This window comes from Polypterus senegalus, chromosome 4, assembly GCF_016835505.1.
Source record: "Polypterus senegalus isolate Bchr_013 chromosome 4, ASM1683550v1, whole genome shotgun sequence".
Classification (NCBI taxonomy): domain Eukaryota; kingdom Metazoa; phylum Chordata; class Cladistia; order Polypteriformes; family Polypteridae; genus Polypterus; species Polypterus senegalus.
In genome coordinates this window covers 153957709-153984105 of record NC_053157.1, presented here as the reverse complement: position 1 = coordinate 153984105, position 26397 = coordinate 153957709, and the positions used below count along the sequence as shown (strand labels likewise).

Sequence of the window (26397 nt, the reverse complement as noted above, 5' to 3'; positions counted from 1 at the left end):
GACATGTTAATGAAGGGAACAGAGCAGATGAGGAGGTGATGGGTAGGTATAGTGTCAAGGAGAAGAATTAAGAAGGTCATATGATAGTGGATTTTGCAAAAAGGATGGACATAGCTGTGGTGAATATGTATTTTAAGAAGAGAGAGGAACATAAGGTGAGGTACAAGAGTGGAGGAAGATGCACTCAGGTAGATTATCTCCTATGCAGGAGGATCAATCTGAAGGCGACTGAAGACTGCAAAGTGGTGATAGGAGAAAGTGTAGTTAGGCAGCAAAGGTGGTGGTCTGTAGGATGACGGAGATCAAGAAGAGGAGAGTAAAGACAGAGCCAAGGATTAAATAGTGGAAGTTGTAAAAGGAAGACTGCAAGGTTGAATTCATGGAGGAGGAAAGACAGACACTATGTGGCAATGAAGATTTACCAGACAGCTGGGCCAAACTACAGCAGAAGTAGTAAGTGTTACAGTAAGAAGGGTGCTTGGCGTGACATCTGGACAGTGGAAGGAAGAAAAGGAAACCTGGTGGTGGAATGGGGAATTACAGGAGCGTATCCAGTGGAAGAGGTTGGTAAAGAAGAAGTGGGATAGTCAGAGAGATGCAGAATGTAGACAAGAGTACTGGGAGATAAGGTGTAAGAAAAGGGGTATGATGAGTTGTATGAGAGACTGGACACTAAGGAGGGAGAAAAGGGCCTGTACCGATTGGCTAGACAGAAGGACCAAGCTGGGAAAGATTTGCAGCAAGTTAGGATGATATAGGATAAAGACAGAAACATACTGACAAGCAAGGAGGGTGTGTTGAGAAGATGGAAAGAATACTTTGAGAGGCTGATGAGTGAATAGAATGAGAGAGAGAGAAGGTTGGATGACGTGGAGATAGTCAATCAGGAAGTGCACCGGATTAGCAAGTAAGGACTGCTATGAAGAGGATGAAGAATGAAAAGGCCATTGGTCCAGATGACATACCTGTGGAACCATGGAGGTGTTTAGGAGAGATGGCAGTGGAGTTTTTAACCATATTATTTAATCGAATCTTGGAAAGTGACAGCATGCCTGAGGAGTGGAGAAGAAGTGTATTGGTACTGGTAGTGAGATGGCAGTGAGACCAGCTATGTTATATGGGTTGGAGACGGTAGCACTGACCAAAACACAGGAGACAGAGCTGGAGGTAACAGAGTTAAAGATGCTAAGATTTGCATTGGGTGTGACAAGGATAGACAGGGTTAGAAATGAGTACATTAGAGCATTGGGTCAGGTTGGATGGTTTGAAGACAAAGTCAGAGAGGCGAGATTGCATTGGTTTGGACATGTGCAAAGGGGAGATGCTAGGTATATTGGGAAAAGGATGCCAAGAATAGAGCTGCCAGGAAAGAGGAAAAAAGGAAGGCCTAAGAGAAGGTTTATGGATGTAGTGAGTGAGGACATGCAGGTGATGGATATAACAAAGCACGCAATGGCCAAATTATTCCCAATACCATAGCTGCTTTAGCGTTGTCACTCTCAGGGTCCCATTCAGAGTATTTTAACCCATTGTATTTGTGTGTGGAATCAGAAAGCCCTGGAAGACATTTATAGCGCATGCTGCCTTAGGAAGGTCACTAGCATTTCCACTCTTACTACTCTTTCTTTTTTTGTTGTTGTACTTTTCTTCTTACTCCTCCTCTACCTCCTTGATGCTGCAAGAACTTCCTCCTCCTGGATTTGAACCTGAGGGGTGATATCACATGATTAACTCACCATCTGAGTTGGTGTTGCAAACCCAAATGATTTTTCAATTTTTCTACAGATCACTTACTGTACTGAAACATTTCACACATTTCCATTTTCTTATAACCCAGGATCACACCCAAACCTGATTACATTCCAAATGTTAATGTATACCTCAATATTTTACTTTCTCTCTTGGTATTCCTATTTTTTTCCAAACAAACACCTTTTAGATGCTCACACTAGAATAATAGGCAATGCCTGATAATAAAGAACAATACAAATTTACTATAGAAATTGATTGATACTTCAATAACAAAATTGAATATACATACATCATGCCCAGGAACTGAACCCACAACTTCTTCTTTAAGGGCAGATATTCTAACCACTACTCCACCACTTCTTGTTATTTTTTTTGGAAAAAATATCACACCTTTCTATTTCTTCAGAGTTACACACTGGGCAAAATAAACGTATGCCATAGTTTGTAAAGTTATTCCACATATGAGTTCCACTTCTACATTTATCTTCCACCTCAATCCCTTGATCTTGTTCAAATCATACAGTATGATGTACAGTATCAACTGAGAAAGACCTACTGACCAGGAGTGGTGGTAGCATAATGGATAGCATACATGCCCATCAACCAAGAAGCCTGAGTTCAAGTCCCATTCATGACTTTAAATGTTTCCTCTAAGAAAAATAAAATTATATATTTGTCAATATTGTACCCTGTTGCTCGTCGGGTTTTCAATGATGCACACTTTGCTGCAAATGCTTTACTTCTGTGTCAACAACAAAGTGATTCTAATTATTTCACTTAAGACTTATATATTCGACATTTATATCTAAACTCTTGCTATTCAAAGTGAGAGGCTAAAATAAAATGCATTTTCTATAACATCTGTCTCACTAAGAGTTCTATAAACTAGAAACCTCTTGAGCCGATAGAAGATGGAAGAAAGTAGTCACCGTACAGGGTCTATTAAATTCATGCCATTACGTTTTCTCAATATTTAAAAAGCTCAGGCTTGCACTTGAATTGATACAGTTTCCAGGATGAAATGCAGTGTGATAATACCTACAGTAAAGTGGCTCTATGTATTATTCTGCAGTGCAGCTCCATTTACATTAATTTGCAGTTCTTTCTCACTTTTTATATATATTCTCTGAAACTACAGCTCATCTTATACAAACTCTATACACAATAGCCACAAACACTCACAGAACCCAAAACATGTCACACACCTGACAACAAAGTACACACTACATTCAAAACCATTCTCTTCTAAAAAAAATGGTTATTTTTGCATCAGAACTGTACACGCAAACCATCACATGAATAGCTTGTCCTAAACATTAACTACACACTGATAGGATAAATGATAAACACTGCAATCCATTTTGGTATTTCAGTGTGCAGTGGCATTGATGGCCAGTACCATATTTACTACTGCAATCTGTTGATCAGGAACAAAGACAGACTGCCTCTCCCTTTTCGGGGTCTTTTTGCAATTCCGAAAATACACACATTTACTCATCTTATTGTACTTCTTGTGAAATGTGCCATATCTCAATCTACATGTACCTTACGTTTTACTCTACCATTACTGTACCCGTTTTAATTTTCAAAATATTACATTATACCAGCCACTGTGAAATGTGACACAAGGGGCCACACACGTTGACCTGCTTCTCTCATGTTCAGGTCATGGTTGATGACATGGTCAGCTAGTGTTGCCTGCATCTCATTTCACACTGTCTGTCTCCTTCAAAGAGCCCTTCCTCTTGCTCTGACTATGAACCCCACCCCACTTGCCTCCATGGTGCTACATAGGGTAGCAGGTAGTCACTGAAGCCTCTTCAGTTTCCTTTATATTAAGCTGACTACTCACGTAGAGTAACAATGTGGAAACTCATTGGTTGAACCCTATCTAACAAGCGTCTCCAATTCATCCATTGTGTGCCTTTTCCCCTTATACCATACATGTACACTTCAAAGATACAATCTGTTATGATAGCGGGGATGTAGCAGCAGTAGCCATGGCCTAGTGGTCAAAATACTGTAAAATACTTGGCAATGTATGGTTTTTCACTATTTATCCATTTAATGTCATTTCTACATAAGCATACCACACATGAGAACACACATTCCATTTTACAGTTTGCAGTCCGGGAACAGTCCAGGATCACAGCCAATCTATTTAAAATCCAAGTGATAAAAATGTACCAGTTACTTGATGTCCAAAGGATTACAATGATACTTTCACACTGACACCTCATACCTGCTTCTGCTGATAGATTAGGCCCCATCCACTGATAATATAGACAATCGTAAATATAAACAGAAACAAGTTTTACATGGCTGGGAACTGAACCCATTACCACTGCTTTAAGGGCAGGTACCCTACTCACTACACCAACTTTCAAAATTTTGTCAATCATAAAATGGCCTCCATCTGCACCCAAATAGACTAAAAGTGAGGAAAGAACTCAACACAAATATGAGGTAAAATTAAACAATTAGCTGCCACTTCAATCTCTTGTTCTTCATTCAAGTTGAATAGTCTGATGTACTTTTATCAACTCAGAGAGAACACCAGGCCAGTTATGGTAGTGTACTGGTTAGCATAAATGATTATCAACCAGGAAGCATGAGTTCAATTCCAATGTAAGACAGACAAATTTCTCTTTAATAACAAATGTCCACAAATGTACCTTCCATTAGTTGACACCAAGTCTGGTACTTTTTCCCATGATACACACTTAGCTGTGTAAATATCACTTGAATAAGCCTCATTCTGCACTCATTCATATCTCAATGACTTCCACAATCTCAATGTGATTCTCGTTAGCTCAAAGCAAAAGTAGACCATCCACATTTATCAGCACAATCATGATATTCACAATGAGCAGCCACCAGAACCAATCATCAAGAATATCTCTTATAGTTCAAAAAGCAGAGCGAGAAATCAACTGGGCAAACCAACTGAGGAAGCATGTATCATAAATTAAAAGACCCATTGTCTGCAAAAATCCGCGAACCAGCAAAAAGTCTGTGATCTATATTTAGATATGCTTACATATAAGATCCACGATGGAGTGAAGCCACGAAGGTCGAAGCGCGATATAGCGAGGGATCATTGTAATGGGAACAAGGAACAATCACTAAACAAGGCACCAGCCATTCCCAAATCAGAACACACACATCAAAGAACAATTTAACATCAATAGTTCAACAAACTTGCTTGTCTATGGACTATGAGAAGAAACCAGAGAATCTGAAGAAAACCGACACAGGGAAAACATGCAAATTTCACAAATGATACTCTGAATTTCTAATCTATACCATTTCTATCAATTAATGCTAAAGATATTAGATAATTATCAGAAACATTTTACACTTTAAGATGTCTTCTTGTTCCTCTTCATCTTTTCCCAACTCTATATTGCTTGATCAACCTTCTCCATACAGCTCAGTACTGCAGCTTCTCCCCAGTCAGACCCTTTTCCTTCAGATCATCTTGTATTGTATCCATCAACTTCCTTTTAGGTCTTCCTTGCCTGTACTTCAATTCTCATCACTCTTTTGCCCACATATACATTGTCAAAGTTCATCACATGTCCATATCACTTCAACTTACTTTTCTGTACTTTCTTAGATATCTCTCCCGCTTTTGTTGTACATCTTAATGTGAGTAATGTTAATAAAAGTCTAAGATGAATATGTTCCTTTTACTTTGTCACACAAATTGATTAATTTAGTGTCAAAATGATAAATAATTAGCTTTGGAAAAGAAAATAATTGTTAAAGAGAGCTAAGACGGAGGTAGTTTTGTTGCTAATGGAAATAAAAATGTGGGGAAGGGGGTTAAAGCATGGATTACACACCATTCAGCCTGCACCGTCTTTGTGTCATAACGCTGCCTGGACGCTGCCCTTAGCCAGTACTTTAATGTGCTCTTTGCTCCTGACCCCGTGTGTCCTCCAATTTTGCACTGCAAAACTGAAAGGGGGGAAACTGTTGGTATAGCAAGTGGTGCGTGCCCCACAGATTAATTTAAATCTAAACAAGGCAATAATGTAAAGATAACGATAACAGACATTACACAGTAGCTATCTAAAATGTTCTGAAGATAAAGGTAAACACTTCTATTCATCATAGTCAACACCTACCTTTAAATCCAAGTCAGTATATCCCACTGGGGATATCGCTGAGAAGTCCAGACCCTGTTACAATCAATTCATCAACACAATGCCATGCTCTGTAATAGGCAGAGAAAGAGATGAGGAAGTTCACAGTGTATCAAGTGGCATTCTTGTTTCAAACATTCACTGTTGAAACAACTTTTCTCTTCATCCTGCAAGATCTGATGACATGAAGGAATAATAATTGAAAGTATTTTTGTATGCTAAAATGAAAAGGAAGGAAAAACTTGTAATTTAATTTTACTGTATATTTTTAATAAATAATACCTAAACATATTAATATAAATGCCATGAACGTTAGCTTTCTTCAGTAATTTTTCATAAAAACCTTTTTGAAATCTATTCACAATTTAGTACCCTTTATAAGTGAGCCTTACATCAAAATATTTTTTTTCTAAACAAAATACAGCATGTTCTCCCCGTGTCTGCGTGGGTTTCCTCCAGGTACTCCGTTTTCCTCCCACAGTCCAAAGACATGCAAGTTAGGAGCATTGGCGATTTTATATTGTCCCTAGTGCGTGCTTGGTGTGTGTGTGTGCGCCCTGCCTGGGGTTTGTTTCCTGCCTTGCGCCCTGTGTTGGCTGGGATTGGCTCCAGCAGACCCTTGTGACCCTGTAGTTAGGATATAACGGGTTGGATAATGGATGCATGGAAATACAGCATTGCACTTTAAAAGTAATTAAAAAACTAAACATGAAGTGCAGAATCATAATTAAGTATACTGTACTTCTGAGAAAAATTTTAAGAAATATTTTAAATCTCACTGCAGGTGCTGACAGGAGTTTCTTCTATCTGTTCCACTCCAGCAGAAGGAAGCTGTCTACTGTAGACCCATCTTTTTTAAATTCAAGAAGTTTTTGATCCTTCCTGAAAACCAACCCACTCACACCTTAAGCCAAATGAATGTTTTTGTTATTAATGCAACGATTAATTATTTTTTTCTCCAACACATTAATTGATCATTGTAAGTATCTTCTTCTTTCTCTCTTTGTTCTCTGATTCATCCACATAACTATCAAATCATCAACACTACCAATAAGGTGACCATCCGTCCCCATTTTCCAGGGACAGTCCCCTTTTTTGGACAACTGTCCCCACTCAGAAACATGTCCCCGGTTTGTCCCCGGTTTAAGATTTCGTCCCCGGTTTCAGCTGGTTCACTTTTTTGAATGTATCTCATCACCACGATAATTTGAACTTGGCGTGCGTGCGAGGTGTTTTCACAGAGGTTATGCTTTACCGCATCCTGCAACTTTGGCGAGAAATCACATGATAAGCTTTCGCTTTGTACTCTGCGGTGTTATGGGTCCACAGATCGCTCAGCAAAGGCCATTTAAATAATCACCGCGCTCGTGGCTTCGTGAGGGGGCGTAGTAGTCGTAGCAAGCCGCGGGGCGATCTGCGATGTGGGCGTTTCTCACCTAGTGCACAGGTGAGGGACTGCCCACATCCATGATTGTTCCCGTGGCTAATGTGCTGCGGCTGCTATGGCCCCTCGCAATATAAAAGAAGCACGAGTCGGTTGGGAGGGGATGAAAAAGATCAGGAAAAGATCGATGAAAAAATTAAATGAAAAGATCGGAGGTTACAGGGAGCGAGAGAGGAAGCAGGTCGGTGCGAGAGAGAGACACATGGAGTGTGTGGTTAGCGAGCGAAGGAGCGCTCACGGGCAGCTGCGAGGACCTGGGTGTTAGGCCTACACCCAGGCGTTGGAGCTGGAAGTTGCTCCCGCTGAGCGAGCAGGTAGCGGGAGTGACCAGGGAAAGGTGACTGGCCGCAGAAGGCTGGAAAGGCAGCGGGAGTCGCGAGGCTTGGTGTTACAGTCCTTGGTGTGGGCGTCCTGGAGACTAAGGAGTCCAAGTCTCTGGCCTGGGATGAGTGCCAGACCGAAGCCAGGATCGGGAGGTCTCCAGACCTGTGATAGTGAATTTTGAAGGGCAGCTGCAGAGAGAGCATCTCGCCTGCTGCAAAGCCTAGTCAGGAGAAGCAGGTAAGACACTAAAGTTAACAAGAAAGAAGCACTGAGCTTGTTGATTTTTAAAGACTGCTTCCGTAAGAACATTTTAACCTCTGATTTTAAAGGATTGTTTTTTTTGTAGTATTTTTTTTAACCTCCACATTTCTTTTATGGATTATTTATTTGAACTTTGAATCACTACACTATTTATTGAACACTGTTTTTGTTGATTTGGTTTTTAATAAAAGCACTTTTTTACCATCCACTTGCTCAATTGTTATTGCCTCAACTGTCTAGCTCATTGGTGACATTGCCGACGGTGTAGGGTTCAAGGGCTCCCAAACAGCAATGGGAGCATGGAGCCGAACCCACATCGTCACATGCTCCACTAGCGACCCCCAATGTCCCCGGATTGGCCCAAAAATTTCTGGTCACCTTACTATCAACATCCAGATGGAATTCATTTTATGTCAATATAGAAATTCAGTATAGATTCAAACACCTGACACTTTTCTTTGCCATCCAAAAGTAATATTATAAAATAAAAAGGATGATCATGTCTAAATTTGCAGCCATGCTTTTTCTTATCCCACCATATTCTGATACATTATTCCCCTCCTCTTAAGGGCTGTTTCTCTTGCTAGCAGAATATGTGACTTTTCAGGTGATTACTTGTTCATTTGTTACATTCAGCTTACTACTACTGTATTGGTCAGACGAGCACAATCATTCAAAGGAGACAACATAAAGGATCACAGAACGTGCTTATTTCTGTCTTTTTTACCAGTCACGGCAATTGTTCAACTGTAAACTGTGCCAATCTGCAAATGTTCCCTGTTAAACAAACACAAACAAATGCACTCTATCCAGATCTAATGCAGTCATTTCTCACATGACTGATCTTAGCATTAGTTTCAATGAGATGTACGCTCATTCCCATCATTCATTTTTTTTCCCATAATATTATTTATGGTCAAATATAGCTTTCTAGGGGTTCTGGATCGCAGAGAATTCTCATTAAATGTTGTTTTCTTTGTATATTGTCTCTGGACAATGTAAATTTTTAATAATTGTATATTTTATATTTACCATATCGCTATGTTGTTTTTCACAGTCATTGACACTTTTTAGGTTCATTGTTATGCCATAACAGGCTATTGCTGTAGGAATTGTGGTTCCTGGAGGTCACACTTGTGACGTTGTTCAAATGACACTTTGTAAGTCAGAGCTGCATGCCAGGCGTCACCCAAAACTGTCAATATTTCGCAAAAGACTTTGGTTTATGTTTCTGTAGCGTTTTTTCTGGTATTCCAACTTCTGGCTCGATTTATTTTGACTTATGGTATTGACAAACAATGTTCAGACTTACCAATTTGTATTGTATTGACCCCCTACTTTTGACACCCACTGCACGCCCCCAACCTACCTGGAAAGGGGTCTCTCTTTGAACTGCCTTTCCCGAGGTTTCTTCCATTTTCCCTACAAGGTTTTTTTTGGGAGTTTTTCCTTGTCTTCTCAGAGAGTCAAGGCTGGGGGGCTGTCAAAAGGCAGGGCCTGTTAAAGCCCATTGCGGCACTTCCTGTGTGATTTTGGGCTATACAAAAATAAACTGTATTGTATTGTATTGTATTTTTGCCCACACTATGTTTTTATCTCACGTTTATCTCCTGTTCCCTTATATCTGACCTTGTCATCAGCCTTTCTTGTATTCTTGTGGCAGTACATGCCATGTAAATGATTAACTTTAAATTGTTGTTACAGGGAATAGACATAATGAAAAATAGTTTATTTCAGTCCCATAAGAGGTAAATACAGGACAAATGTCACAATTTACAGTACATTACAACTAAATACAAAGCACCTTGCCCAACTCCTCTTTTTTATTATGCTTTGAAATATGCTAGAAGTTTTGCAGCTGCACTTTGGACAGCATATCTATTATGCTATATGTTCTTCTGCTGGGCAGCTATGATATTATAGTAAATCCATGATTATTTGGGAACTTATCACACCTTTGCTTTGTTAAACCTGTTAATAATAACACAACTGCTATTAAATAGCATTCAACATGCACTAATCCTTTCATGTAGACCAATGGCTATCGTTTGTCTTGTGCTTTACCTTCTTGCACTATGAACACAATATTTAACAAACCTTAAGGTGAAAGGTGGAGCATGACAAACTAGCTGTTATATGATAGTTGATCAAGTTATTACTAATTTTAAATTAAGGTTTGTTAAACCGTATACCTCAAATAACTTTATCCTGAGTTCTGTTAGCTATTAGAATGAAAAAGACTGGGAGAAAATTAGGAAAAGATCACATGTATCAAAAAATAAAGAAGCAACAAAGTCCCCCCCTTTATGTTGGAAAGTTCCTATAATTGTTTTTTTATTAATTTTATTGTAATCATTCCATACAAATAGATCAATTTTTATAAAAAAAAAAATACGATTAAAACAAATTAACCCCCACCCCTAAGAAACAGAGCATGGCCAACGGAGTAAAACTTAAAGCTTGTAAACATACCTAAACTGATTAGTTTAAAAGGGCAATAGAGATGAATGGAGAAGAAAAAGAAATGCGGAAAGAATTGCTTCCTCTGTGCTTTAAGAGCTTATTCTAAAATATTATTGATTAGATGCTGGCAGGTTTTGAAAAAATTCTGTACAGATCCTCTAACTGAGAGTTTGATTTTTTCCAATTTCAAATAGTATAAGTCATTGGTTTCCCACTGACTTAAAAGAGGAGAGTTAGGATTCTTCCAGTTTAGCAAAATAAATCTGCATGCCAAAAGTGTAGTGAACGCAATCACAGTTTGTTTGTCCTATAATTGTGACGTGTAGAGGGTACAGTAATACTCTTTCTTATTTATCCAACTAGCACTCAACATGCCTTCACTCTCTGGCACCACAATAAACAAGAAGATATCAAAATACATAACCCCATGTTTTTAACAGAAAAAACAGCTTATATGATGTACTTTGTGCTGTAACATCTGGGTTTATTGTTACCATGTGCCTCAGAGATCTCTTCCAGACTAAGTGTCAATGTGCTTGTAGTTACACAGTTAGAATAGTTTACATGGTTTACATAGGATTACTAGATTAGTTACCTTTAGGTTATTTAGTCATCTGTCTATCCATTTATTTCTTAATTTTGTATCTGAAAGGATTAACAGCCATTAAGTGTTCACATGTAAGTACAATCCATACAATGCCCATAAACAGAGAAGAAACAAAGCAATTGTTTTGCACTGTGAAAATTGAGGACACACTTCTTTTTGAGCTTTGAAACCAGCACAAACTTTAAGTCTCTCCAATATTTTTCTTTTGTTTTGCAAAGTGTTTTCTACTCTGGTGTGCTGCATGTAAATTGGTTGTCAAAAGGATGTTAACCTAATGGTACTTTCATGGTATGATACATTTGAAACCACAATGAAAAGTCATGAGAATCATAAAATCAGTTTCCCTTTGTGATTTCAGTTGTATAATCTACTAATCTCATATACAACTGCAGTCATTAATATGACATCTGCTTCGACTGGAAAATATCTTGAGTCTTATAGTGTGATGGCAGTCTTAGGCATACACTTTCAGATAATTTTGCGTAGAGCAATAACCTTTTTAAGTTGTATATAAACAATATTTAGGTTTTTACATACAGTAGTAAAGCAGATAAAGCAAAATCATTCATAGGTTCCTGAACAAAACTGGAGGTTATGATAGCCTTATAAATTTGGAAATGACCACTAAGGGATATAACTCAGAGCAGAAACTTAACTCATTTGATTAGACTATGTTAAGTACAAACGAAATCAAACTCTTGGTTAGAAACTCCTTCTTGTCTATCGCAATATCTGATGGGAACTGAGATTGAATACAAGAACTAGCCCATTCATTGCAATGCACCACTACGTGGACTATCACAGTCATTCTCACTAAGCTAATTTACAGTCCTAAATTAACCTAACACAAATATATTCATTTGTTTATTCATGTGCATTATGCTAATAATAGAGCTGCCAGGCAAGAAGAATAGAGGAAAGGCCTATAAGAAGGTTTATGGATGTGGTAAGAGAGGACATGCAGGTGATGGGTGTGACAGAGCAAGATGCAAAGAACAGGAAGATATGGAAAAAGATGATCCACTGTGGCAACCCCTAACAAGAGCAGCCGAAAGAAGAAGAATTCCAAAGCAGCATTACTGAAAACTCTGTCTTGTCAATGTAAGAGATAAGATGGAAACAATGAATACAGCACTAGTCGATTGCTGAGGACACTCATTTCATATATTGACTCACTCTGTTTCACTATCGGTGACTTGATTATGGCTGTGCCAAATTGATCACAATGGAGAGTGTTCCATGACAATGCAACAGCACATTCTTAGGAGGCACACCACTGAGGCTAGAGCAAATGACTGTCTGACTCATACATTTAGGGCCAGTTTGGAGTTTTCAGCCAGCCTAACCTGCATGTATTTGTGATATGGGAGAAAAACTCACAGAGAAACAACAACAAAAAAAAAAAAATACATACACAACACTGAAAATGACTGAGCCCAGGATTAAAACACAGTTCTCCTGAAGGTATATGTCACCGGCCCTAACCTGTTTACCATCCATTCTGTAAGAACAATACAAGTTGAATTAAATACCAGCTACTTTAACACAACAAAAGCTGTGTCCAATTTAAATGAGGCAGTAATGCAAAATTATATAAGCACTACCATGGGCAGATTGGTGGCACTGAGGCAGGGCATCTGCACTGGCAATCAGAAGGTTTGCCAGTTCAAATCCTGTAAACGCCACAAGTGAATCTACTCTGTTGGGCCCTTGAGTAAGACCCTTAACCTGCAATTGTGACGTTAATCTGCATCCAGCCCTGAAAGCAGTTCCTCCAATTTACAGGGAACCCCTGGGTGGTTGGTGGCAGGATTGGCACACCAGCCACTGTAAGAAGCGTCACACTGTCACACTGAGGTGTCACCCACTGCACTCGGGACCCAATCCAGATAGCTCATTGTGTGGTGGGTGGGGGCAATGCGCTATCAGCGCCCCACCTCAACCTCTCTTGAACTGTGCATTTACTGTATAATAATGAACTACAAAATCATATTGCAGAATATCATTGTCATGCTAAATTAAATTGCATATCATACATTTTAGTCCAGGATTCTCTTATAAAGCAAAAAAGTGTCAGTCTCTGCAATAATTGCTCTGTTTTTGTTTTACCTGTACACTTTTATACCATTCTTTTAAGGCCAAGATTTTGAGACCCAAGATTTGTGGTGTGCTTTTAATTTAAAAAATAAACCGAAAATAATTCATTTGAGATATTTGTATCCTGCCTCCATTTCTTTTCGGTTCTTTGTCTGAAACATAACTAGTGTTCTTCAGAGATGGCGATGGTGCCCTACTTTTGAAGTTCCAACGGTAATCTGACAGCAACAGGAAAAAAAGTCATAAGTCAGTCAGTCTTTTAGTTGCACCATATTCATTTTTTAAATTTCTGTTGTATGCTTAAAATTGTATAATCAAAGTTTCTTTATCTAAATATCTCTAATAGTCAGGTAAAACCTGCCAAATAAAAAGAATATATGAAAACAAATCAAATGCTGTTAGTCTTTTATTTTAAACTGTAAATGCAGTGTCATTTCATAAAACTGAAAACTAAAACTTCAATAAACACAAGACACGTGATGTTTAATGTATTTTCAGTTAAAAAGTTATCTTATTTATCCAGCCTCAGTTACTATTTATTTAAAAATGTTGAAAAAATACTGTTAACTATTATATGACAAAAATAATTCTGAGGGTGAATTTTATAAAGATGAATTCCATAATCATTTTTATCAGTGCTGAAAAAATACAGTGATCTCAAAGTGCTTCAAATATGCAACACTACAATACTATATAGGTAAATTCAGAAAGAAAACATTAGAAATTGAAAAGTAAGACCGGTTTATTTGTCAGAACAGCTACATCTAACAAATCTTTAATATCAAATTACTTTAATATACAGTACAGTTATTTAACAGCTTTGATTGTCTTTGACTTGATGGCAAGATATGACAGTCCTCCCAATGTGCATGTATTCCACTCTCAGAATTACCACATTGTCTTGTAATGTAATACTTTTAATTGCATTCTTGTTTGTTTTGAAAAGAATCTTAAAGGGCTTTTGCTGTCGAGAGGGAAGTCTGTTCTAGTGCTGAAAAAATGACTGGAATAATAAATGCACAGTTTAAAATAATAGGATGAACAGTGTATGTATGCACTCTTCCAATAGAAAGTCATGCAGCTTATGTAAAACAGAATGACCAAGAAATCTGACAAGCAGCACAAAGCCAGAATTGGAAAATAAATGTTGATATTGATACTGTAAGATTAAAGCTCAAACAAAACAAGGTTCTCACCTGCCAAAGGCTAAGATTGCTTCTCAGTTTTCCCAGAATGGTTTGTTCTGGTAGTATGAGACAAAGAAGAACATGCTCAAAGTTTGAAATTGCAAACTGTATATTGATGTAATGTCACAGATAAACAGCAGTTGTTATATAGACAAAGTTTTTCCTTTTTGCATGCCAGAGAAAATAAGTGTTAAATTTCAAATGACTGTCAGTGCTCCGGTCAGTAGAGTATTCATTTGAATACATACTGTATACAATTGCTAAAAAAATGAGGCTAAAACTCAGCCCAAATATTGTTTTATATTGAAAGGTTAAGGCAGGGAGCAGTTTATGTTAAAAGCACATTCAGGGATAAATGTAAACATGAAGTCGAAGAAATGTTTATGGACGCCTGTGTTGCACACCTCCTCTGGAAAGTTTAAAATCTCATTTAGATGTGCCCACGCTAGCTGTCAGGAACACATTAATGATCGACATGTAGCTTTTGCTTTGATGTATTATGATTTTTTATTTTTTACAGTTCTCTGGATGATATCATCACTTTGACATTTTGTGACTGTGTGTATTGTCAAAATGATTGGGCTTTAAAAGATGAAGGAAAGACTTTCATGAGAGAATAAGTACTAAGCAATTAAAAGAAAAAACAAAGCAAAATGAATTCTGGCTTTAAACTTTATATAGTTATAGTGTTGTTTAAGTTTGGTTTAGTCCTAATAATGAGCTGTACACTTAAAATGAATACCATGTTTGGATTTCTGCTAAGGACTACAAATATTCTTTTAATCAACCTATAAAAATTATTTAGAAAAACTGCTGCTCCTTAAAATATTTGTCCAGCAGGACAGTCTGTCAGCCCTATTGAATTTGTTACTAATGTGATCTGTGTCCATCTTGGTCAGGAAAACACAAAGTCAGGTAGAAGACACTTCATAGCTACACTATTTTAACAGGAATGGTTATTGAATGCTGAATATACCTTTGGCTTTCTGTTTAATACGAAGCTTGATATTTCCCCTGCAGCTTGGTGATCTTACACTAGAGCTACAAATTTAGAGGAGAGAGGCGTTATTACCATGTCTGCCAAAATGAAACATTAGATCAAATGCTAGCTGTTGTGAAGAAAAAAAAACCATGAACATGCTAATTCAGACTATGCCTAATCTTAGAGACCTGAACAAAGCTATCCAACTCTCACTGTGACCTTTACTAACATTTAATAATATCATGGCCAGGGTTGCTAAAGCCTACTACTTCAGATGTGGAAGAATAATTTTAGGGTAACATAGCATTTATCTTTAAGAAATAGCATAAAGTGTTAATAGAAGTTGGAAACGAGATAAAGATCAAGTGAACAACAAAATGTACACTGAAATACAAGAATTGGTTTAGGAAAATACTGAGATGGTCAAGTAAATAAAGAATGTACCAGAAGAAAGGTTGATGTAATATACAAAATGTACTGAAGGATGACTAAGAAATCAGCAAATGTCATATAAACAACGAGAATGGACAGTTTGTTATATGCGCAGAAATGTCAAGGGTGGTGGCTCATCTTAAAAGGTATAAGAAGAACCAGAATATAACATAATAGACTTTTATTTTATATAAATCATTTTGGCATAAACCAACAAACCAACCAGAGTAAAATGTATGCATTGATTGACACTGTATGTAAATTCAACAGTTTATAAAATGAACCTCTATTCTTTGTTTCTCTGACCATTCTAATCATTCTGACCATGCTGTAACTGTTTTTGATGAATGCTCTCTCCAAGGCACTTTGCTGAGGAGTAATTAAAAGATACAATGAGCAGCTTTCCTCCTGCCTGATAAATGATTTGTCCTGTTAGGGGATGTTTATTTCTTTAATAAGATGTTTCGACCATACAATGTGTGACATGCTCAGTCAAGATACTGCCCTTTCACTTTCAGTGTGCAATCCACATGTCCTCTCCCTGTCTGTGTGGATCAGTCCACAGTATTATATTCTTGTTTTCCCCCACCCCAAAAACATCCATATGCTAATGTTTCACAGCAAATTAAATGTACATTTTTAATTTTATATTTTTTCAAAGGCATAAACTATTGTCTTGTTCGCACAATTCATAAAAATTAAATTATCATTATTGCAATGAACCCCTTTCAGTCAGGCTCTAATGGGGCATCTGTGTATGTGTTTTCAGTTGTGGTCAAAATGCATATGCATCATTGAGGCCATATTGAAGGAAAAAGAGCAAAATGATGCTCATAAATTGACTTTCTCTGATCTTAGCGGAATACAGACATTGTTTTCTTCTGTTTTGTGATTAAACTTGTATTAATAAAATGAAAAATAAATAAAGTAAAAGGAAACCAACAATGACAGAATAAAAACAAACACCCTCCACACACACAGCAGCACCCAACCATCCTATCCCATCCTGACCCACCAGAGACGGCTAATTAAACAGAAACACTATAATTAAGGATTAAAAAAAATTAAAAGGAAAACAGGGGGCGGGAAAACTGCCTCATGGAGGAACTACTAGCCATCTACTTACAAACTGAACAGTATGAAGCCAGTTGTGGAAGAGTTGTTGACCCAAGATGTGGAAAGTGCAAGAGGAATAAGAAGACTTCCAGATTTCAGGAGAGACAAGTGTGGGAGATTTCCAGCGAGAGACTAAAAGCAGCTTAGTTGCAATGGTTGCAGTCATTAAAAGTTTCTGATGTTTGAGAGAAAAAGAAAGTGAAGTTGGAAATGGATTCAGCCACATAGAACCCTAGGAAAGTGAAAACAAGAAAAGAATGAGGCATCACTGGCAGCTCCTGGACCGTTGCATTGATGTTCAATCCCAGTTATCTGAAAGGCACTGTCCAAGGAATAAATGAGGGAAATGTAGAGAGATGACAGGAAGAATTCAATTAGAAAAGAACAGATTTAGACCATTAAATCTTGCTATCACTAGTCAAAAAATCAATACAATGCCTAAAATATCCAAAACATGGCATATGTATTTGTATGCAAAATGTGCAAAAATTTCAAATACTAAACAGAAAAAACACTGTTCCTTACAACATTTTAACGGGGAGAATCTTCAAATGACAAAGTGAAAATTGTCTAAGAACTTCAATATATACTAACACATGTAAGACACATTACAGCTTTTCCTGATGGCTTCAAATAAAACATATATGAAATGTTTCCCACTATTATAATTGATTTATCTTTTATATAAAATAAAGTATTTTGATGAAATTTTATTCTTGTAATTTAATTTTGTTGAAGCTGGGCCTAGTTGATCTTTATCTATTTTTAATGTTATAATGGTTAATTGACATTTTGAATGTAAATGATTTAATGCATATCAGATTGAACAACTAATAAAGTGACATACTGCATTTAAACTAGATGGGCACGAGTCTACTGAGAAGACGTATGCATAGATTAGCTGTTAACTATGGAATTAAGTAAGGGAAGCAACAGAGGGGTTAGGACAGGCCTGGTTTTATAAATCACCTAGTTTATAGTGTAGGACAGTAATATTAATGAATATGCATAAAACATGCACCAGATGATGAAATGTTATGTAAAATTGAAATTATGAATCAGCATGCAATAACTCAAGACAGAAATACAAATAAACACAAAAAATGTGGTTTTATTTCTAAAGGTATTGTGGCACATGGCTGGGGGTGGTACCCAGCCAGGATGCCCAAGAGGACCGGAGGAGGGCTCACGCCTCCTCCAGACCACAAGAGGGCAACTGCCCTGGTTGTTGTGGGGACAATGGGTACAGAGTTTTGAAGCTCAACCCTGTAGAGGGCCGTGGTCACCGCCAGGGGGCACCCCAATACCTGGAGAGCCCTGGACCTCAGCACTTCCACCACATCAGGAAGTGCTGGGGGGAAGAGGAGCAGGGACACCCGGAGTGCTTCCGGGGATGCAGCGAGCACTTCCGCTACATTGTGGTGTGTCGGTGGAAGATTGCCGGAACACACCTGGAGCACATCCAGGGGACAATAAAAGGGGCCACCTCCCTTCATTCAGGGCTGGAGTCGGTGGAAGAAGACGAGGTCTAGGAGAGGAAAGAGGCGGTCTGAAGAGAGGAAAGGCATTGTGTGTTGGCCTGGACTTGTGGGGGGATTGGTGCTGCGGCACTGGGTTGTGCACTTTAATATTTGTAAATACTTGCAAAATAAACGTGTGCTGGGTGACATAACGATATCCGTCTGTCTGTGTCCGGGCTGCTTCCCACAGTATAAAGAATAAATAATTAACTGCTGCACATAAATACAACATTATATCTGACAGATTCTCACTTCCACATGACATGCCCATAAAGGTTATTGTGTGTTTTTTTTTATTATTTTCTCTATTTCAGACATAAAAATATTGATGTTAATTAAAGAAAAATATAATACCAAAAGAAATTTTGAGAAAAACGTAGAATGTTAAAGCACCGTATTTACACATGTACCACGTGCACATTTTTTCCCGAAAATTAGCATTAGAAAATCAGATGCGTGTCATACACGAGGAAATGTAATTCTGTAATGTTTACTTCTTCTGCTTGGGCTCACTCGTTCACTTGCTCGCACTCTCTCTCTCGCTCGCTTGAGCACTCGTGCTCTCTCTCTCTCTCTCGCTCACCTGCTTGCGCTCTCTCTCTCTCGCTCATGCTTTTGCACTCTTTCTCTCTCTAAATGCTTCCTATACAATCACAACGCGCGCCGTACATGGGGCAAAACGATTTTTGCCATTTTCTTTGTAAAAATTAGGATGCGCGTCTTACATGAAGGTGCGTGGTACACGAGTAAATACGGTATATCCTTTATTTAACATATAAGACAATCACTAAGAAAATTCTTAGGAACATTATACTAAGCATCCTTTAGCTCTCAAAACATCCTCAGTTCTTTGTGTCATGAATTTCCCAAGATGTTGGAAACGTTCCTTTCAGATTTTGGCCCATGTTTAGATGATTGTATCATTCATTTTCTGCAGATTTTTCAACTGCACATTTATATTGTGAATATTGAATTCTATCATATCCTAAAGGTGTTCTACTGGATTCATATCTAGTAGCTGGGAAGGCTGAACAACACTGAACTCTTTGTAATGTTCATGAAACTAATTTGAGATTATGTTTGCTTTGTGATATAGTGCATTATCATGCTGGAAGTAGCCTTTAGACGTTGGGTAAACTTTGAACCTGACATGGTCAGCAACAATACTATGACATTCAAGCAATGATTAATTGGTTTTAATAGGCCCAAAGTGTGCCAATATAACATTCCCCACACTATTACACCACTAGTTTGGATTGTTGACCCAAGGCAAGTTGGATGCATGAATTCATGCTTTTGGCACCATCTTCTGACCCAATCTTCTCTATACAGTACCTCAGTAGAAATTGGAATTCATTAAACAAGGCAATTTTTTCCAGTCTTCAAGTGTCCAGTTTTGGTGAGCCTGTGCCCACTACAGCTTCACCTTTCTGCTCTTAGCTGACTGAAGAGGAACCCAACATGGGTTGTAATCAATCTACCTCAAGATTCAAAGTGTTGTGAATTTTGAGATGCTATTCTGCTCCACACATTAGTACAGAGTGATTATTTAAGTTATGTTTGCTTTTCAGTGAGCTTGGACCAGTCTGGCCATTCTCCCCTGACCTCTGTCATCCATAAGGTGTTTCTGCCTGTGGATCTTCTTACTAGATGTTTTTTGTGTTTTGGGTAAACTCTACAGACTGTTTCATGCTAAAATCCCAGGAGATCAGCAGTTACAGAAATACTCAAGCCAGCTCATCTGTCAACAACAATCATGCCACTATTGGAATCATGAAGATCTCATCTTTTCCCCATTCTGGTGTTTGATATAAAAATTGACTGAAGCTCCTGACCTGTTTTTCTGGGATTTTATACGCTGATTGGCTGATTAGATAATTGCATGGATAAGCAGAGGTATAGGTGTTCCTAATAATTTTCTTACTGAGTGTATAAAATTAATTTTCATCAAGGTTTGAAAATAGCTAGTTTTAACAGTTGCAATATTTAACCTTATCGAATCAGTTAAAAATACTTTACTCATTTTCAGCTATCAAGAATGTGTACTTTGAGATGAGCTGATAAATATATTTCTGCAGGTCTGAGATGAGTTAGTAAAGCAATCATATATTCTGACACCATTTGTACTCATCATGGTGTGTTACTAATACAAATTGGGGATGTACAAAACTGAATAATTTGAGTCCCACTAGCCACCCGAGGGTGTTACGTAGCTTTGGCACAGTATGTTTTGGTGTCTCAGTCTTACTGGACAGGACAGCCCATCTACATCTCATTTTAAATTTTTTGAGGGTCAAGGATTATCTTTATATTGTATTTTCTCCCTTTGGTGACTTTTGGGTGGCAGATGAATGCTCTTCGAAAGGTAGCATCACTTCAGTAAAACAAGCTGTTTCTTATTTTACACTTTTGACCTTATGTTTTCAGAACAGAGAAATTAAATGTATGTGCACCAGAAGTTTTGTGAGCAAGGAAGCTCCCAAAACCAAGACTTTTGAAGTTAGAGGGACGCATTTTAAATTTAAAACAACTACAGGATAAGGGCACAGACTTAAAAGTACGCCAAAAAAAAACCAGTAACAATTCAAAGAGCTGCATGAGATTGTCTGTCAGGTCCACTTAGAAAAAGATTCTTCAGAGGATTGGGCTGCAACTGAGTAAAGCATTACTTTAGCTGTTTAAATCATTTTAAACACTGACAATGAAAAAGCTGCTGTACATAAAGGTGGAGATTCTGCAAAAAGCAATGCATTACTGTTATCTTTAAACTTGAAAGGATGAAACATTAGATGTTCAAAATTCATTTGCAGTTTAAATTTTGGATTATGATCTGTTATTGGTTCCTCATAATCATATAAAAGTTGCTTTTTCTGTTTAGATTTAAAATACAATTAAGAAGTCATTATATTATGTATGATAAAAAACAGCAATGTGTTATCCCCAGACATGTTCAACTTATTCATTTTTCTCAGCTCTTGTCAGTTCAAAATGTTGTAGCAAGGACTACAAAGCATCTCATTTTCTGTACTGGCTCTCAGCTGAGTTGACAGCTTATGTTAAAATCCTTTTCCTGACATATAAACCCATAAATTTCTTTGCCCTCCTTTCCCTTACTAACTCATTATTCTTTACACAGCATCTGCAAAGGCAGCACTACAACAATTAACTGTAAGCACAAATAAAATCACTATAAGGGGTACAGCCTTTATTTATATAGGCTTACACTCTGCAATGTCTTACCTGTCAATTGAAGAGATGGACCATCAACCTCGGCATTTAAATCAAAGTTGAAGGGCCTTTGCTTTAGCACAGTGTATTCTATACCGAGTATAATTGCGCTTTTGCAGTGATCACATCCCCATTCTCCATCGCATCTTGCTGTCCTGTAGTATTCTTTTAGTGCCACAACTAATTTAAATCAATAACACCTACAGGATGTGAAAGAAGTCTTCTCAATAAACAGAACAAAAATCAAAGAATGTGATAATAGTGACATTACAGATGCTTGCCTGGGAAGAAGCTGGGCTGCAGAAAAGCTGGGAATTTAATGCTTGTTTAACAATAGTTGGGCCTTGTTGGTATTTCTTTAAAAATATTTTTCTAGAAATTGTTATATTTCTACTATGTTGCTATGCCAACTGCCTTTATGAGCGTGGTAAGCCTTGATAACCTTAACAACTAACTTAATAGCAATATGAATATACAGTATGCTGCCAAGAATGTTTTGTGTTAATGTCAGCGCTTTATGATTGTAATGTTTTTAAATTTTTAGCCTTTTAGAGTTTTTCATTTTACCTCTACTGTTTACACTTTTATTCTTCCTCTGGCTTATGGCCCTTCTTCTGCTGACCATCACAGTTTTACTTCTTTTATATCAAAGTGAGACATCCAAATGCACTCAAACCAGTTGGGAGTCAATTTCCTTTTTGAAGCTCGCTGTTGTCTTTGATATACCTTTTCGAATACAAGAACTGATTTTGAGGAGCAAATTGGGGCATGCCCAGGAGTAGCAGCAAGCCAGCCACAATTTTTAAAAAAATCCAATTAACATCATAATGAAAGAAATGTACGCATCAGGTGTGGATGCCAATAATCATAATGTTCAAATATTTGGCTCTGATTTATAACATTTAAATAAATGCTATGTTGTTTTATCGAAAGAAGAATTCTTAAAAATATCTCTTTGCACTTTCACCTGGTACTTGAAATCTAAAAAACTGGTCCTACATGAGCAAGTGTGGGTGTTTGCAAGAAAGTACACTACAATGAACTGGCATTTCATCTAAGATAGTTTCCTGACTTGCAATCCCATGCTACTTACATAAGAAAAAGTGGGTTTAGAAGGTAAATGATTGGATAGATCTTTACTGTTATCTATGTTAATGTGAAACACAGAAGCAACATAGAAACTGATTTACAAAAAATTAAGACTTGGGAGTATATAATGAAGTAGTAAATGGCAGAAAATTTGATAAAATGACCTGCAACAAATTGTGTTACAAAAGATACATTTCTGGCTGGTGGCTCTGTCACTGTTATTCCAAAAGATGACATATTACAAACATGTTTACTGCAATAAAATGCATTGTATTTGTCATTCCAATAGATGGCGCAACACAAACATTAATACTGCTCTTACAAATCCCATACCAATTGGCCTTGTGACACATCTACATTTGTGGACCACTCTCTGGGCTCATCTGAGATTTGTACTACCACTCAAAGCCAAGAAGGGGTGCTGACACTAACCTTCTCCTCTTTTGTTTCCACACAGAAAACATCCAGTGAGGTGAAATAACTTTGTCCCTTTGTCCCCAACCTATAAATCCCACTTCTGCTGGAAGGAGTTATTCAGTCTTCTGCCGAGCCTACCACAGGACAGAGTTCTTTCTCCACAGTACTTCTGTGACAGAGCCTGACAGCAATCTTGTTTTGGAAAAGTTCCTTTCTGTTGGCTTGTATAGCAGCCCTAAATTTTGTTGACTTTGCAACAATTTTTTTGGAGTTAAACGGGGACGACCAGGTTGGCTCCCCTACATTTTCTAGTGGTGATGCGCAGTTCCTTTCTTGACCACAGCATATAAAAGAGGCACATGCACTGCATATTACACTGCAGATGGTAATAATGAGGTCTAAGTCGATTGCTTATATTCCAACCCATATTAGACAGATAGCACAGCTACTAAAGAAGTAAATGATCATGGGTCAGGCCACTGATCCCTAGTGTCCCTTCTGCCAAGTGAGCTTCCCAGTTACTTATTTGCAAATATATTGGGAATGCTCTCTCAGCCTTGGCTTTGTGGTTGTGTATTGCTAATTTATTTTCTTACTGGACCTCTTATCTCTATCTCTCACTCTCATTATTCAATGGAGGCTGTTTTGTGTAGGCACAATAGCTACAAAACATTTTTAGCTTCTCACTGAAAATCTGATGTTTCTATCTCCTTCACTTCTTGGTTGTCCTTATTTTTCAATCTTAATCTCCTACAGCTCTCAGCAACAGAAATCAATGGGTCATCTGGCTCATATACCACAAAATGGCATGCTCTTATGGAAATTCTGCACAGCAGAGCAGTGGTTGCTGTCTCTCTCCTCTTTCTGCTCCTTAAATCCTGATTTGGTGGGGTCTGGCGTCTAGGCAGTGTTTTACTGCTAGGTTTTGGTCAGGCTGTTTTTTGGGTAACTTTTTAACAGGGCAAATTATGTGGGTGGGTGGGGATATTTTTATTCTTTTTACAGCTTTTGCCCTTATGCTTTTTTGATTGTTTATTTTATGTGAAACCTGATGGTATCATTATTTATATTGTTGATTAACATTATTTAATCCTCCATAAATATTTTGATTGCAAAAAAAAAGAAATAAGCCACTAAATCTATTCATTATGATATTAGCAGTATTATGCTTGAATATACTGCAGAATGATATAATTGATAGAGCATTTGAAAAAAAAATCAATACAAAATAAGCATTAAGGAATATCTTCATTTACAATGGATAAAGACTGAGTCAATGCTCAATTGAAAATTAAAGCTATCACAAACAGAGGAGAAAAACAAAGCTCCCTGTACATAAAACTTGGCTAATGAAACTCAGAATTTCAAAGGCATACTAATGTGTTCAGTAGGACAAACAGATATTCCTGCTAAAAAAAAAATTTATCAAGAGGTGGAGATGATGAAGGTCAGTGTCATTTAGCAGGGATGTCACAGCCCATTTGCTCTTTCTGTTAATAAAAATACATTTTATTTATATAGAACCATTTCCCATGCTCAAGGCATGTAAAAGGCATAGTATATGTAACATTGGATACAAATATTTTCTGTACAGAACACTAAACAGAGAAATAAGTGATATACAAAGCATTAAATGGAGTAAAAGACAAAATAAACCAGAGTAAAATACAGTGGTATCTTGGTATACGTCCGCTTTGGAATAAGTCCAACTTGATATACGTCCTGTTTGGACGCGAAAAATTTTGCTTGGTATACGACCTTTGTTTGGAATACGACTCGCGTGCTACCCTTGTTTACCTCTCTCGAGACAAAGACACGATTGCCCACAAGCATCAGTGTGCCACTTGCTAGCATTCAGTGAACAGCCCGCGCTATAACTCTCTGAGAATTTTCACGTGTTTGGTATAGCGGGTCCACAGCTCCTGTCAAAGGCCAGTTTTAAAATAAATAATCACCACGCTCGCGGCTTGTTGATGGGGCGTGCTGATTGTGTGGCTGAAGTGGTTCTCAGGGCGATTTGCGATGTGGGTGTTTCTCACCTAAGTGCACAGGTGAGAGACCATCCGCATTCGTGATTGTTCCTGGGGCTGCTTATCTTGATAAATAGAAGTGCGAGTCGGCTAGAAGGGGAGGAAAAAGAAAGAACGGATGGGAGGTTGCGAAAGAGAGAGAGAGAGACGGAGATGGTGCAGGAGAGCGTTGCAGCTGAACAGGGAGCCTGGTTAATGGGCTGACACCTGGGGAATAGTAGTAGTGGTCACTCCCGCTGAGTGATCATGGAGCGGGATTGACCGGAAGGAGGATGACTCTCCACGTAAGTCCGCGGGAGTCAGGACTTGGGCGAGTGTATTCCCCAGCATAGGCGCCCTGGTCGTTGTGAATCACAAGTCGCTGTCAGGAGAGCCTACCAGAGCCAGGGATCGGAGAGGTGAACTGAACAGCTGAAGTAGGCATAGTGGAGGTCAGCTGCAAGTAGGGCAACTCCCCTGTTGGGAAGCAGGGGGGCCGCCAGGTAAAAAGGCACCAGGCTTCTTGTTTTTTTTTTTAAAGAATGCATTCTGCTGTATTTTAACCTCGTTGTTTTTAAGAAGATTTTTTTCTATTGTTTTTAACCTCCACGTTTCACTTCTGATTTTATGGATTATTTATTGAAACTTTGGACACTGCACTTTCATTTGAATACCTTGTTTTGTTGATTGTTTTAATAAAAGCACTTTGCACTTTTTCACCATCCCCTTGCTTTGCTGTGCCTCACTGCTAAGCTCTTCGGTAACATTACCAACGGTGTAGGGTTCAAGGGCTCCCCGACAGCAGATGGGAGCATACAGCAAACCCACATCATCACAACGTGATTTTGTGTTTTTCCACGTAAATTTGAATTGATTGTTGAAAAGTATGAAGGTGGACATGGCTGTTACATACCGTTTGCCGAGAACGACAGTATCTCCAATTGTGAAAAACAAAGACGTTATTAAAAAGTAAACTGAGGTTAAATTTTCATTTATTTCATCTAATTGCTTTTGTAGTTATGTATTTTAGTATTAAGCAGTGTTTAAATTATTTTATACAACCCCATCAATGTATAATATGCCAATAACAATAGGATTTTTTTTCATGGGAATGGATTAATTATTTTCCCATTATTTCTTTTGGGAAAAAATTAGTTTGGTATACTGTATGTCCTGTTTGGTATAAGTCAAAGGATCTGGAACGGATTAAGGACATATACCGAGGTACCACTGTACTAGATTCAATAGTAAAAGAAATGCTTGAACAAATAACATAATTTATTATATAACATACACACACAAATTATCCTGAGCATCT

At 37.9% G+C, this 26397-nt stretch overlaps 1 long non-coding RNA gene across 1 annotated transcript in view; it reads right to left on the bottom strand.

Annotated features, from left to right (window-relative positions):
- The window catches only part of LOC120528625, a 62495-nt gene extending 40664 nt beyond the window's left edge, over positions 1 to 21831 (bottom strand). Inside the window, exons 1-2 of the long non-coding RNA XR_005633567.1 lie at positions 21577 to 21831; positions 16827 to 17048 (exon numbers count right to left, since the gene is read on the bottom strand). This is a non-coding gene — a long non-coding RNA (uncharacterized LOC120528625). The remainder of the gene's footprint in view (positions 1 to 16826; positions 17049 to 21576) is intronic.
- Positions 21832 to 26397: the final 4566 nt, after the last annotated feature.